We start from the raw sequence: 14,337 nt of genomic DNA on the forward strand, positions 1-14,337 counted from the left end.
ACTGAATAGGAAGGAATGAGCTTTTTTTTATTATAAGAAACTAGCAAAAATAGTTAGGGTAGTCTTGGACATGAAAAAAGCTATGTCCGTATTAAACATATAACGGTTGCTACATGTCTGTATTGGATAAATACGTTGGGGGCCTTTTTTGTTTTTGAAGACGTCTTGGGAAAACCTGATAGCGTTAGATTATATTTCAGACGGAGCGATGTATTGACCAATCACATGGTCTGGCAGCCTGTCTGCTTCTCCATCTGTCTGTTCATTTCTTCGTCTATCCATCCATTCTTACATATGTCAATATATCTGCTGCCATGTGTCCCTCAACCTCCATCCATGCGTCCACCTGTCAAATCCAATCATCCAGATAATGATACATCAATGGAAACTGTGTCAATCTATACGACTATATGGACGAGTAGAAGACTACAATATATTAAAAGCCTTGTATGCAGGCTTTGATGAAATGTACACTCCCACTCTTTTTAAGATGCAAGCCACATTTAAATGTTATCAAACAACATATGAAACAACTAAGCAAACACACACTAAAATATAAACAAATCCATTTAGAATAAAGACCAAAAAAAGAAACATATATATAGCACATGACGAGTTCAACACAATACAACAAAGCACATCAATATTCCTCAACCATGAAGGATTTCCAAGTTAAAGGATAGCTAAAGGCAGATCATTGAATAAAAGAAAGAAAGAAAGAAAGAAAGAAAGAAAGAAGAAAGAAAGAAAGAAAGAAAGAAAGAAAGAAAGAAAGAAAGAAATGTCTTGGAGAAGTATCTGGAATGCTCCTTTACCTCTCTGCTGCTGGAGGATCTGATACTGGCAGGTTTAGCTCCAGCAAGGAAGTTACCGAAAGGGTAAACAATTCTGTAATCTACAACAAATGGACATACAGTACAACATGTTGTTTGCAGTGGTAACAAAGAGAATGGATGACACCAGCATTCAAATGGACACATTTTTTAGCAGGTAAGTTAAAAAATGCTATAGCTGACTAATGAGCTAGCTTGCTAACTCACTGATAACTCTTGCCTAGCAGGCTAATTAGCTATTGAGCTAGCTAACTGATAACACTTTCCAGTGTTATTTTTGTTCGTTTCACTGCTCATCTTGTCTCACTGTTCAAGCTGAGGTGAAGGACAAAACGTTATGACTGTTAGCAAGTTAGACAAGAAGTGAACTTGGAGCAAGAATCCATTTTTTTCTTTTCATTCATTTTTGTTTCATTTAAAAAATCTGATAGAATAATAAGAGTGCTATCATCGGGATTTTTAAGGAAGCAAAATATATTGTGGGTGTATTCAGTTTCAAAATGTTAAATGTACCTATGATCTTGGGAAATCCAATATCTTAAAAAGGTCAAAGTCAGTTTATATTCAATTGTATGCATCATGCATCTAATCTTATTCCTTCTTTGAACATTTTGATTATAATGCTAATTGTTATACTTTGTTAGTTTCCATCAGATGTCAGTTCAAACACTCTTATATTATTCTCACATAACTTAAGTAGCGTTTTAAAATTGAGTAAACCATTTCATGTGATGTTTTCCCTTTCTTTTGACAATCTAAAGCATTATTTTCTGTTTAATAAACTTGTTAGGGGGGTATTAAATATATATCAACCTCTTTTTTTAAGTGAAATTAGCTGTCTTAAAGGAAAACAAAAAGACAGTGGAAAAGTCTTTATCTATTTAACAAAACCCATAACAATTTTAATAATAACTGCCTGGCGGTTTGGGCTTCCTGGCTATGCCTAAATCACTGAGCAATGGAGCACATGCTGACCTTTTGAGACATTTCTATCAACCCTGAAAATACTAAGAAGGCCAGTATCCCTCTGAAGTACTCCCCTTCCCCTTCAATCTCATTTCCCCCCATACACATCTCCCTCATCTGCTGGAGAGAAACTGAAGCACCACTTCAAGCCGCCGCTTTTTATTTGCTCCTTTCCGAGGCCCAGCCCCTGAAGTACTGCACTCATTTAGGACCTGTAATGTAGATTCCATTTCAGCTGCTATTAGGCCTCATCCGTTACAAGAGACAGGCCTATTCGTTATTCCTCCACTGCTCTCTCCATCCTCCATGCCTCACCTCCACACGTGGCTGTCCACCCCTCCTCCCCATTCTGTTTTCGTTCCGCTGTCCTTCCACTCAACCTCTTACTCCTCCTCGCTCCTCCACCCATCTGTCCCACTATCCCATCCTGCCATCTCTCCACTCCAGCACTCATCTGACCACCCCTGTTTCTTCCTCCCTCCCTCCCTTCCCCTCGGTGCATCCACTTCACTCCACTCCACTCCCATCCCCAGCCTTGCCCCCAGGGGAGCACTGCAAACTGCTTATTCAACAATCGGCCGCCATAAAGATATGTAATGACATTTTCGAAGGCAAAGAGGCCTGTGTGGTTTTTAATTCATATTTAATGGCTGTCAGGCTAAATAGCCCACTATCCTAAATGGGAGAGAGGCTGCTGTTCTTCCACTTAAGACTGAGGGCCGTCTGCCTGTGGATATCTGCTGGCTGTCCAGAGCTTCTGATGCCTCTTTCTGTTGGGAAATCACTCTCATTACAAGACACAAGCTGTTAAAGCTTGAGCATGAATTATTTTGCAACATGAAGATAAAGCAAAACCTTTTTTCTAAATTAATAAATGACATTATGAGCAGAAAACCACTAGGTCAGTGGGGCGGTCACGCTGAAACATTAAAAGCTTCGGCATTAAAAGCTTCGGCATTAGCAGTGTTATAAGGACTCAGGTTTCTTAATTAGAAAAAAAATATCATTACCTAAATGTAAAAACGGTTTGACATTAAAAGTACAGCAAAGTAAAGAAGTAATGTGAAGCGGTCCTTAAAGTATTTTGACACTGTTTTCAAGCTTAGAATGAGGAAAGGTTTATATGCAAAGCGTGTTGTTTCAAGACATTCTGCCAAAAAAACTGGTCGAAAATAAAACTACTTTGACTTCTACTTTGAAAACACCCCTACAATTTAATAAGATTTCCATGTGCCATCTAATAAACTCATAACCATCTAAGTCATAATGTTGGCTTTAGTAGCTGCTCTTATTGGCAAACAATTTGCAAGGGGGTAATTGTATGGCACCATAATTCAGAATGATGTCTCTGTTCAGTCTGGGCTTGTGCCTTTTATTGTTCCTCAAGGAAATTATTTGCTGTTATTGTCCTCACATACTTTTATCAAAAGGCAGTTCAATTACTTTATTTTCCACATTTGCAACATTTTAAAATTACACAGTCCACATTTTTATGTTTCAGTTAAATTAATATTATACAGTTTGAATCTGCTGTTCCTGGTAAACCTATGAGTGGGTTCAGCTTTCCATTTAAGCCATACCAGCAAACTACACGTAAATATCTCAACAACTCATTTGATTGATTGCAATGAAACCCATATCCATTTTCCCAGAGGTGGGATTTTGCTCATCTCCTAATATTTCTTTAAAAACATCACGTCAACAGTTCAATTTGTGATTTATATTTTTCTTTATGTCCAAATGTTTAAAAAAATTAATGATGTTCCATGAGCCTCAGCTGTTCAGTGCTAAAGAGCAAATGGTAAACTACATGATGATATACGCTTAAACACCAGCATGTTAAGAGCATATTGATAAGATAAGAATTACTTTATTAATCGCAGACTGGGAAATGTTTGTGTTGCAGCAGCATCATACAATACTAGTCATTGCATAAGTAAAAAAATAGGAAATAAACTAATCAAAAGTATAAACGTAAAGAAGTAGAAATTGAAATAAAAATAAACCAGTATTATATATATATATATATATATATATATATACACACAGTTGGACTATGAACATATTGGGAACCTGTTACAATTCAAGACAACCATTTAGCTCAACATACCATACAGTTTAGCCTTGGCTATTTAATTATTTTATTCTAACCCTAACTACATCCTTTTCCAGTTTTTGCCCTCACTGTGAATAAGTCGGCGCTGCTAACCTCTAACCAGGCAAGAGCCCTGAGGTTTTAGAGGTTGAACTGCGTGTGGACCTTTTCCCCTGACCGCATGGAAAGTGTGAGCAAGAGGGATTTGATGTCTTATCATTTAAGAGTTACTGATATTCTCAAACTTAATCTTAAGCAAGGCAGCAACTGTTTTGGTAAATCATTCATTTGACACTTAAACTGTTTTGTTATTAAGTCTTTGTCAGTATGAACAAACACCTATAAAAGGTTAACATTTGCAGAGATGCAGGCACAAAGCTGAGAGAACGTGTGGCATTCACTGGCTGATTTGCGATAATTACATAGTTGGCCGAAATTAAAACCTTGAGGGCCACTTTAAATTTTATATTACACGTTGTGTCTAATATTTTGGCACAGCAGGGGTTCGGCACAAATGTCTAAAGCCTTTTAAAACTAAGTGACAGGCTTGTCATTTGGAATGACTTGAAAGTAATCATAGCAACTGAGAAGTGCAGTACTGTGCTCAATAAGATGTGATAATGCAATCATGTTCATGAAATGGCAATTGATTAAGTGTTAGTTAAAGTTAATTACAGAAAGAAAGACTCAGACCCTCAGCCATTAAAAAAAAAAAATCTCTAGAGGCATTCTTGTACAGCACTGTACACCAGGGATATATTGTCCAGTAAACCAATTGTGTCCATCCCATCCAATGACCGCCCGAGCAACAAGCAGCATCACAAGCAGCATTAAGTCATCGTCATGAAACAAAAGAGTGGGGGGTTAGGCAACAGAGGATCATCGCTACTACAAAATATTGATGCCCCTGCTGCCTCATATCATTTTTTTCTGAGTGGGGTCCAGGCGCTGAAATGTAAATAAATCTATCAGGGCAAGGAGCTGGGGGCTCCAGTTACCACTCCTAACAATCAAGAGGCTTTTCATGCTGCCCTGGAGGGCCATTCCTGTAACGCTAGCACACTGGAGAGAGCCACAAATCATCATCCCTCCCTCCCTCTGTCGTTCTCTCCTCCTGCTGTTTCTCCTTCTCGTGGACTTCTTTCTTTCTCCCTTTTCTTCTCAATTTTGTTTCATTCATTCACTCACACACAAACACATCACTGTCCTCCATTTCTCTATTCTCCTTTGACTCTTTTCTAGCACCTTTCTTTTGTTCCTAATGCTCTTCATCACAATCCCTTCATGTTTCCTGCTCTCCCACAGCTCTGTCTTTATTCTCTGTCCTACTCGCGGCTCTTCACAGCTCCTGAATGTTCTCTAGTGAAGTTCACACTACAGTGAAATGAAAGAACAGCGATACATTCTACCACATTTATCAAGATATCAAACATCATGTCCATTTTAGAACATTTCTGTCAAAAAAAAACATCTATTAACATGTTTTATGTGTAAGAATAAAACGCACAGCTCAAAATCGGTTGCCTGCTCCTTTATTTTTATTTGAACCACTTACGTTCATCATTTTTTCTTTGCATTTGGTGATTTTTGCACATCAACTGTGATATACAACTAAAATAAATACCTTTTCTCCTTCTTATTTATTACATTTACATCCTAAAAATCTCTCCTTAGTTGCCTTGTTTTCTGAGACTTCTACGAGGTGAAATGTAGCAAGTGCATTTACTCAAGTATTTTACTGAAACACTATTTTGACACTTTACTTAAGTATTTCCATTTTATGCTACAGATACTTTTACTCAACTACATTCTGCAGGCAAGTACTGTATCTTTTACAATTTACATTTAGTTAACACTCAGTAACATGCAAACTTATGATATCCTTATATGATGTAATGCAGTACTGTACCAATAACCTACCAAGTACCTTAAGAAGTATCTAAACTGTGTTAATTTGACAAACATGAACATAAAAATTACATGAATACATAATTGTTATTGATCGGAACAGGGTAAAAAAAATATCCTATATTAATATAATGCTGTAAAAAGTATATTTGAATAATAATAATTGAATATTGGGTACATTATACTGATAATCTTTATATACTTCTACTTAAATGTTTAGACGATTAAAGACAATAGTATTTCTACTTCCAATTAAGTAAAGGATCTGAGTACTTTAAACTCAGTCTAAAACAATGGCAATACAGTTTGGCTAGGTTAATGCAATATAATGATTCGGTAAGTTCAATATTACTGGCCTTTAGTTTACAATAAATAGGGCTGTTGTAGTTAAAATAATAAAGTCATATTTCATAAGAATATTGTCTTTCTTTGATATACCAGTGGTTTGAATATTTTAGCCCTCTCAAAAATAAATTACATCTAGACCACCGTGTACACTGCCAGAATTTGGAGCAGCAGCAGTGGCTGTTAAGCTATTGGACACTCAAAATGCAAACGTTTAATACAGTCACATCAAAATCACAGACTGAATGAAAAGAAGCTAAAACTAAAAAGATGGAACTACGTTAAACAGTTTTTGTCAAGAAGAACTTGATATGAACTTTTGGAGTTACCCTGATTTTCCTACAACAGATACTGGAGGAGTTTCAACAAGAGTGGTGAGCGTTGGAAAGGTTAAACGGAAGGCAAACAAGCCTCATTCAGAGTTTGTAAAGAAGAGGAATACAACTCCGAATACACAACCTCAAGGTACGGTTAAATGCATAGAAAAGATGGCAACATTATAGTATTTGTGTGTAGACGGCTGCAGCGTAAGGCTCAAGCCCTTCTGTACAGCATTCATTTGAAAATGGTCCACACAATGTAAAGTACAGAGCAGGGAAAAATATATCTGGAAATGATTGTCAGTTGAAGAAATACAGCATATTATTGTTAAAAATGAAAATAATGTAGACAGGCAGAACATTTCTTAAAACTATACAGGATGAGATGCAAATAAGGGCATGATTTATTTGATCAGCCATCAGCTCAACTTGAAAAATATTACAGTGCCAGGTCTGTTTTGTACCGTTTTCCACACACTACTCTTTTGTGCTGGAGAAATAGATTTGCTTTTAAGAACAGCATGCTCTTTTGAGAGAATTTGAGGGGTCCGTGTAGATGTGGGTTAGGATGAGGAGGTTTTGTTCGGAGGTAAGAAAGGAGGTTTTCGTAGCCTTTGAGTAGCTGTATTGATCGACAACTTCACAAACCCTCTTCACACATTTTGTCATTAATTAGGGTTCTAAAAGTCTTACTTGCAGCACATTTAAGCATAGGATTTGGATGATACCATATCATTTCCAGCCTTCACAAACGCATGTAGGTGCTCCTGAGATTAATGATGCTATCTTTGTCCGCTGATCAATGATGGCCTGAGCCTGGCATTGATCTGTCTGTCTGAGGCTCTGGGACTCTGTCTGTTCTGTTCGGACCCACAGAAGCCGGATGGGTCAATCAGGTCACAACCCCAGTTTGGACTGATGCCACCGGAGGTTAATATGCATCGGGTAAACATGAAAACGTGACACCAGAAGAGATAAGACACATGGCTGCTAGATTATTCTTCTGAAAATCAATGGATGGGGAAGCCGAGTTGGAGGCGTTTGCCACTGTTGGTCATTTGAAACATATGATTTTCTTATTCACGGAGCAACTGCCCATTTGCAAAAAAAAACAAACTTAGATAGAATAGCTCCTATACAATGTTTAGATTAGGATTCAGCCCTACATTTAGAAATGCACTTAAAACATTCATCAAATTATGGTAAAATATCTTATTTGCACTATTACAGTACCATATTTATTAACAGCACATTACTGTGTTGCGCTATAACCAAATCAAAATTCAAACTAAAGTAAGCTATAGTTTATATACAGAACTGTACTGGAAAACCCACAGTCATTTCATTTGAAATTTTGAATGAGTCACAATCAAATTTAGTGAAAATCAAAGCTTTCCATTTCATTAGTGGTTAAGAATTAAATGTTAATTAGATGGTAACCTGCATGATAAAGGGGTTATGATGTGGGTTACAATAAACACGAGCTCATTATAGTCAGATTGCACTGAGCAGATTTCACTTAGAGCTTCCCACTGTGATTTTGGAGCGTTCAATAAAAATGAAAAAAACTGGCAAAGAATCTTTTTTCATCTTTCCTCTTCATATCAGTCAAAAAAGTAGTTTTCCTTTTGCAATGAGACCAGGTAATGACTGAAAGACGCCATAATGAACATTTATGTAAAAGTCACCTACATCTGCCTAAATGCCATCACTTTACAGATTGAGAGCATTGTTATGTCTTCCATATCTTTGAAAGGGTTTAAATCTAATCTCTGCTGTTCAAGAGTGATTTCCCACCTTAAGGAGATATCAAGCTGCTAGTTCTAAATAAATACATCAATTACCAGTGCAACTGCTGTGTATGTTTCTTACAAAATAAAAAGGATAAGGACAGTCAGAGGGGGCAGCACAGTGTTGCACAAAGACAGACAAGCTTCCGCCACTCACACCAACTGCAAACCCAGGTGCCACAGCTCATGTAAAGGTCCCCAGGGCATTAACTGGCTGCTACCAGGAAACCAGATGGACAGGTGGATAAGCTTTAGTGGTCCTAAAAAGCAGGCAGCATTATTAATAATAATAATATATATTTTTTAAAGATAGAAATCTGCACTTGACTGGAATTCAAGAGACAATGACATGTCATCAACGCAAACCTCTCAGTTAAAATAAACCTGATTTACTTTTCTAAACAAATATTTAAGTTCACACAAGCTAGGCAGCAATAGGGGTGCGTCTTCTAAGAAAATCTCAGGCCAAACAGTCACCATGCAAACAAAATGACTATCAACTATTATTTAGTACATATAGTGTAACATTTCATGGCAAACACAAGAAATGTCACCTTATCTGGGCAGATTACTACCTTTAAATAACGCCGAGGGTCGTATGTATTGAAATGACGTGACAATTTGGCAGCCTAATGTTGTTTAAATGACCACATATCGGCGTACGGATGTCAATATTTAATAAGCTTTCCTGAAACAAGGACATTGAGATAAAAAATGTCCTGTCTGATATCACATACACCATGTAAAATTTCCTGCATGTATCTTACCCTAAATCTCAGTGTGTGCCTTAAAGCAGAAATGAGAGACAAAGAGGCCCAATAGTCTTGCAGCTTGGCCTTTTCTTACCTAAGCTCCTCCCACCAACACACCTGTTCCCACTTCCTCATCTGCCATCACCTAAACCTGGATCCTAAAGCCCCACCTACTACACTAACTTGGTTACTGAAATACTAGCCAACAAATATGGACACATGCAACACACTATGATTGGACCATTTCTAAAGATGAATTAGCTGTCTTTGCATCTTTTATTTACTATTGTATCAACATTTGTCAGACGATTTAATGCAATTTTTAAAATCTATTTTAACTGCAACCAGCTTTCCCCACACACTTTTCACATCGACTCTTATTCCCATACCAGGAGTTGAACCTAGGCCACCTGGGTGAAAATCAGGAATCCTAACCGCTAGACCATATGGGACAAAATGTAACCTTGCCATCATCATATGCATGGGAGGATTTTTGCTAATACAAAGCCTTACGCAGGGTGACCTAAAGAAGCTGAGATGTCACGTATGACAGACAGCGGACAGAGACTCTGCAGGTTTTGGGCAGGATCTTGTGGTGGTTGGCTTTTGTCCAAACCACTCCACCGCACCTTGCACCACTTTGCTGATGATATCCAACTGGTTTGGAAGTGAGCTTAATTCAACAGCCTCTCTTATCTCATGACACAATCCCTCTTTACTTTTGTGTAAAGCTTGTGAGGGTAAAATGTATTATTTTCTGTGTTACGTGTGTGTCACTGATCCTTTGACAGAGAAACCGTCCTCTATCAATTGAGTGTAATTACTGGCCAGCCTCTAGTGGGCCACCTCTACCAGTATGGTGACCGATCCCCGACCATCCTGCTGAAATGGCAGCTTTATATCCTCCACACAGGACCGTCCTTCTGTAATCCAATGGGACCGGGGCAAGTCTCTGCCAGGACAGCCATTAAACAAAGGGATACATCTGGTTAATAAATTCAGATTTTGCCGCAGGTTGTTGGTTGTGTTGTGAGTCAGTAAACTCACTAATTAAATCATTATCCAGCAGTCAGTCAGACAGTCTCTCTCCAATTACCTTAGTTGCAAATTACCGTACTGATAACGGTGACAAAAACCTGTAGTTGTAAATAAATGTATTATTGCTTAAATGCCTTGACCTTGTGCCTTCATCTGGTAAAAATTAAATCAGTACAATATTACTGTTCTTTCCTCAGTTATATTTTGTGTTGAGTGCAAGATAGTAAGTAGTAGCATCGCAATTGGTATCATGGTGATGTTAGCATAGCTGTAGACTCATTGTTTTGTTTTGCTCCTTCAAAGCTAATCTGTGTTGCAGATTGTCCAGAGTTGTGTCACAAGAGCTAATGTCTCTAAAATACATCGACATGTGAATAACTAACTCTGAATGGAAAGCAAATTACCAGGCAGAAACTGTTGCTGTTGAAGTTGGTCCAATCAGTTGTTACTCCCAAGTCAACTTTAATTGGGCCAACACTAGTACAGTGGGTTTCCCCTGAAGCAACTGCATTCAGTCAATTACCATGAACAGAAAATCCACCCAGCATGGTGAATGAAATTGGCAGTATTTGCCACATTACCTGCGTTGTCTTACTGTGAACTGGTGGTAACTAATAATGGTGTGAGAAGTACAATGTCTTCGTTCCAAATTGTGTTAGTGGTTTTCTGATTGAAATTGCCTCAGAAAAGCATTTCTCTGGTTCTTTTTGATGACCAACCCCTCCTGATAAATATGTATTTTTGGATGTCTGTTGGATGGAAACCTTGGGCTCAGACTTTGAATGGCCTCCTTTGCAATTGCCTTAAAATTGCAAGTCAAAATGCATTCATTGAATAAAATGATTCTGATCCAAGTATCACGATCTCACAAAGAGAGCAAGGGAAGCTGTCTAATCAAATAAAGTGTTCTTGTGCTATACATGCGGACATAATACTTCACAAAAACAAATTCACACATGCACAGTTATACACTAAGTTATCAAAGCCATTGCGCTTCACTCTCTGGGGTTCTGCTTGACTTTGAAAGAGCTGCACTGGCTCCTCCTCGTGCCGCTAACAGCTCAGCTGACATTCAGATCACAGAGCAGCAGTCAGTCGTGCCAAGTCGACACTCAGCGGTCGCCGACAGCTTTTTGTTCAGAGCTCATCTAACAAGTGACAGAATGAAATACAGCCAACGTGTTGTTTCAATGCAGCAAAAGAAACAAGCTGTGTTCTGATGTGAAGTATTTCTGTTGTCGAAATGAACTGCAATACAACTTTTATTTATTATTTTAAGGAAAAGCAAGGGATTTAAAAGGCTAGTTCTCTCTTCAGTATGTTAAAAAGCACAGTTTAATCTGAGAGCTCTCCCAATGCATTTACCACAAAAATGCACCCCAGAAAGTAATCTGTTAAATGCTGGAGAATTATGGTGAATAACATGTACATTTTGACACTGCTCACTAGGAAAATTGTCTCAATGCTTCCAGAACAAACCTCCAAACTTAGCCAGTATGTGTCTGAAAAACAAAACAAATGAATACCTTCCCACGTACATTATTTAGTTCATTCTTAGAAGGTTGATGTAGCTCTTATAGTGATGGTTGTGCTAAAGAAACATTGACAATAGTGATGAGTGATGTCACTGCATTAAGAACATTTTGCCTTGGATTACAGCTTCCATTTCATGATTTTAAATGATATGTTTAGTCTCTATAGTGTTGAGTTAATATGTGGAAGGAGGGGTGGATATTTAGTTTTTTCAGTAGAAACAAAAAAATACCGAGGCAATTTGAAAAGTTCTAAAAGTAGGAATTCAGTTTCTCCTTTAACTGCAACACAAAGGCAAAGTGCACTTGAGAGATGATGCTAAAAGAAATTGCAGTCTGCATGACGCTGCCAACATACCATTATATTCAACGTGCAGACAAAAGATTGGATATGTACTTGCTTTTAATTATTTAATTACAACTACAAAGATCCAAGGCACCGCAAGATTGTCCTCAAACAAGTGCTCCGTGTCTCAAAGACATAAACGTTTAAGACAAATGTGGGAAAGTTGAGTCATTGAGATGAGTCCGAGTCTGAACATGAAATAATATCATTATAATAAAACCTTGAGCAACTTTTTAGCTGTTGTGATTTCATCCTATCGCTGAAGGTACCGTGGTTAATAATGGTTCTTTCCTGGTATAATGGAAGTAATTCACAAGAAAAGACTAACCAGACTCAAAGTTATGGTGAAATCATTAAGACGAAAACTTTACACATGGTTTTGTAGCATAACACATTATCACAGTACACTTCCATCACATCGCTGATTATCAGACTTTTGTCTTGTTAAAGTCTAAATACAAAAGTGCTGTTAATCACCTCTGAGTGCTGCTGTTTTTCTCCATCAGTTGTACCGCTGTGCTGGATGTTATGTTGTATTTGTACTTTATTTTCCACTAATAACTGGCGGCATCACAGAATGAAAGCGGTACATGATGATAATGTTCCCGCCGTGTTTTCCCAGAGCTGCAGAAAGCATTTTTCCACAAACCTCTTTATAATGACCCGACCTGGATGTAGAATTTGTCGCAAAATTGCTTCAATGTTCATAGTACAAGCAATGTTGGCTGTTTTGTAAAGTTTTTTGTTTGTACGTGGGTTTGTGTTTTCTTTTTTTTAATGTTCTGCATGTGTTTTCCTGATGCATGATTTTACCTACAACAGACAGTTCTCTATACTTTACTTTATCCCCTCTTAGCAGCCATACTGAAGCGTCATCTTTTCTGCCTCGGGGTGAACTGCAGTGCACAAGATGAATAGAGGGGGTTACTGCAGTGTATTGTGGATAAAGTGGCACTTTACTCTCATTTTTCAATTAGGATAATGGAGAGCAGCTCTTTATAAACATGGATATGAGCTGGAGACATCGCTGCTGGGAGGGAGAGGGACAGAAGAAGAAAAACTTCTACAATTGGTTATCTCTTTTTCTTATTTTCTAGGTATATATTCCTTTATTTAACTTTCATTTTGTTTTACATTTTAACTTTCAGATTTTGCCTGTCTGATCTGGCATTATTGCTTAATAGTGTTTCACTACAAGAAATGAAAAATGAAAACTTCAGATCAGCAGTTCCCAATAACATTTCTATTCTTTTGATTCTTTCAATGCTTTAAATATTACATGCTGTTACATTTAGATTTCAATTTCAGATATAATAAAACGGCTACAATTTAGCCTTTAAGGACACATTTAGTCTTTAAATCAACTATTTCTGACCTTTTTTCTGACACACATAATCAGTAGCACATTAGTGCTTTCTCCCATTTGTAATTACCAGAAGCTTTTTTGCAGCTGTCAGCCTCACACAAGCATCCTGTTTACTGTAAGTAAGGTGTTCAGCATCGTCATTGCAACAGGAAACATAATTGTGGATATATTGGAAATAAAGTAGAGTACAAATTAAATGAATCTTGCTTTAAATAAATCAAGTGGTTTTCAGGGGGGGGGGGGAGGGGTTGAAATGTAATATCAGCATCACATATACTAGTGTCATAGTTTGACAGTAAAGGCTCAGTACTTTGAATATAAGACTACTATATGGAGTAAAAAATAGGGGAAAACACATGGTGCTGCCGGGAAAGGTATAGAGCCAGAAAGGTTGTTTGTATTTAAGGCTGTAAGCTGGATGGACAGTACTAGAAAAACAGAAACATGGAAAGAAAAGGGACAGAGAGAAAGAAGAGAGACATTGTTTTTCGTGTGATAGCTCCTGAGCTAACTGATGCTGTATCGCGTAGCAGCTCACACCACAGCTCCTTGGGTTTCTGCTCATCTGCATGAGCCTCGGAGGCCTCTGGTGTCCACAGACCAGCTACTAATGAGGGGCTGAGATGGGCAGATCAGGTTACACACACACACACACACACACACACACACAAACACACACAAGCACACACACACACACACACACACACACACACACACACACACACACACACACACACACACACACACACACACACACACACACAGAAAACTTCTACCTTAGCCTACTCGAACATATTGATCCTAGGTTTACCCCTGTGATGTGCATGCACACACACACACACACACACACACACACTCAGGCAGGCACACAAGCATGCTCGCACGTTTCAAGGCTAAGATTCTCATACACGATTACACACAAGCATGTACACACATATAAGTTGGGCAATTAAGGCTGAAATAAGCTTTGTATACAGTAAGAGCATACAGAGATGGCTGAATGCGTGTGTGCTCACCGAAAAACAAATCTACAAACAACCTAACTA

General features: G+C 38.0%; 1 non-coding gene across 1 annotated transcript; it reads right to left on the minus strand.

Moving 5' to 3' along the window:
* Nucleotides 1-9,389: 9,389 nt before the first annotated feature.
* trnae-uuc (transfer RNA glutamic acid (anticodon UUC)) lies at nucleotides 9,390-9,461 on the minus strand. The gene has a single exon. It is a non-coding gene; the product is annotated as a tRNA-Glu (tRNA).
* Between the last annotated feature and the right edge of the window lie 4,876 nt (nucleotides 9,462-14,337).

Source organism: Eleginops maclovinus, chromosome 3 (genome assembly GCF_036324505.1).
Source record: "Eleginops maclovinus isolate JMC-PN-2008 ecotype Puerto Natales chromosome 3, JC_Emac_rtc_rv5, whole genome shotgun sequence".
In the NCBI taxonomy this organism is placed as follows: Eukaryota; Metazoa; Chordata; class Actinopteri; order Perciformes; family Eleginopidae; genus Eleginops; species Eleginops maclovinus.